This window comes from Colobus angolensis, unplaced genomic scaffold, assembly GCF_000951035.1.
Source record: "Colobus angolensis palliatus isolate OR3802 unplaced genomic scaffold, Cang.pa_1.0 Scaffold119, whole genome shotgun sequence".
In the NCBI taxonomy this organism is placed as follows: domain Eukaryota; kingdom Metazoa; phylum Chordata; class Mammalia; order Primates; family Cercopithecidae; genus Colobus; species Colobus angolensis.
In genome coordinates, this window is record NW_012113030.1 from 576726 (window position 1) to 579203 (window position 2478).

Sequence of the window (2478 nt, forward strand, 5' to 3'; positions counted from 1 at the left end):
GGGGGTCAGACCTGGCGGGCTGCAGGTCCTGAACCCTGCCCCCGGAGGAGGCCTTCAGCGAGAATTCGAGCACAGCGCCAGCGGGCCGGCACTGCTGGGGGACTTGGAGCAACCTGTGCAGCAGCTGGCCCGGGTGCTAAGCCCCTTACTGCCCTGGACCTGCGGTGCCAGCGGGCGGTTCCGTGTGCAGGGCCCCCGAGCCCATGCCCGTGCTCTCCAGAACTCGCGCTGGCACGCAGGCACAGCGCGCAGCCCCGGTTCCCGCCTGCGCATCTCCCTCCACACCTCCCCGCAAGCAGAGGGAGGAGGCTCCAGCCTCAGCCAGCCCAGAGAGGGGCTCCCACGGGTGCAGTGGCGGGCTGAGGGGCTCCACAAGCGCGGCCAGAGTGGACGGCGAGGCCGAGGAGGCGCAGAGAGTGAGGGCTGCTAGCACATTGTCGCCTCTCTCTATGAGGTAAATTTTCAGTGTTTCCTATGAGAAAATTTTATACAATAGAAACAGTAGCAACTGACTTCTCAGAGTAAAATAAGTTTATTTGGTGGCCAGGGCCATGTAAGATTAACACAAGGCACAGTGGAAAATGGCAGCTGTAGAGAAGCCTTGAACATCTTCAGCAAAATGAGGAGGCCCACCCTGACCAGTCTGGGAACAAAGAGCTTTGGAGCCAAAGGGAGCAGGTTTGAGTCCCAGGACGGCCACTTTTCTTGATTTCATCACCTCAGACAAATCACTAAGCCTCTTTGAACCTTGGTTTCCTCAATAATGCCCCCTGTGATGATCACATATGCCTGGCATATAGTCATTGTTTCATAAATGGCACCTACTACCATTATTGTTCACCCATAGCTGGATTACCTGGGTCCTCTGCATCACACAATTAGTGTGATGGGATTGGAACTAAGGCTTGTCAGTGATAGGTGAGATTCTAAAACAGGTAAGACTTGTTTTTTTGTTTGGTTTTTGAGACCGAGTCTCGCTCTGTCACCAAGGCTGGAGTGCAGTGGTGTGATCTCGGCTGAGTACAACTTCCGCCTCCTGGGTTCAAGTGATTCTCCTGCCTCAGCCTCCCAAGTGGCTGGGACTACAGGCGCGTGCCACCACCACGCCCAGCTAATTTGTTGTATTTTTTAAGTAGAGATGGGGTTTCACCACGTTAGCCAGGATGGTCTCGATCTCCTGACCTCGTGATCTGCCTGCCCCAGCCTCCCAAAGTTCTGGGATTACAGGTGTGAACCACTGAGCCTGGCCCAAGGCTTGTTTTTTAATGCACCCCTCTTCCATGCTCCCTGTCCTGTTTAGCAGACCCCCAACATTGTCATGGGTCCACTTCCTGAATTTTTAACCTTTTTAATTTATTGAAATATATTTGACATGTATCCTAGTCCTCAGGTCTTTAGACCTAATGACTAGTCAGATTGAGGCAGAAACTATCCCCTTCTACCCCCAAGTTTATTGTCTGCATTACCATGACTTTTTTCTCCCACTGTCTTTGGTACAATAACTTTACTATTCTAAGAGACTCTTGCCCAGGCAAATAACTTGATTGTTTATTACAGGAATTTCCCAAGAGGCCCATCAACTCTTTAATAGGTGAGTTTTATTTAATAGAAGCATCAACAGACATTTCACACCTAAGACATTTCAAACCCCTTGCCTAGCTGTTTCTACCAACCTGAAAGTACTGTATCATGATCTCCCCCAATCCCAAGCAAGCCCCTGCATTGAAAGGCCCTCCTTAAACCAATCTTGAAATTCTCAGTGAGATCCTAGCCTCTCCACTTCCCCTGGCAGCTGCGATGTAAGCTCTGTGCAGGGGCTATTCTCTCTCCTTCACAAGCAATGAACTCAGCTCTGCCTTCCACCATCTTCTCAGAACAGAAAATCTGGTGCCCTCCTTCCAGAAAGTCCTTTCGGTGTGACCGACCCAATCTGAGGAGCCGTGAAAGCCAGGAGGGGAGGCCCCAGGGCCAGGGCTGTCCTTTCCATCCTTCCCTGCGTGTGGAGCTGGTCCCGCTGTGGGGACCATGGGTGGAGGGCCACGTGCACAAGAGTCCTTTGAGGACATCCTTGCTGCACACATTTCAAGCCTGGGAAATTGTGCACACACCGACAGAGCTCTTCATGGTCTGTCTGCTGGGGTACTGTTATTCCCTCTGTTCTAGCCTCTAAGAAATGAAAGCTTCCACTCCCGTTTGACATGTAGATTGCAGGATATTTGTGTATCTAAAGCTTGAGTCTCTCTTTCAAACCAGAGGTTTACTCTATGTTTTGAGAAAAGAGTGATTGAATTTATGTACACGGAAGAGTCTATAGAGCCAGCTGCCCAGTAGCTAGACAACATACAGTGGGCCACGTGGCAAGGTCCTGCCTTGGGAAATTGCGTCTCAATGACGGAGGTGGGAAGGCCTACGAAGGATAATGTTAAAAATCAACTTAAAGGCCGGGCGCGGTGGCTCAAGCCTGTAATCCCAGCACTT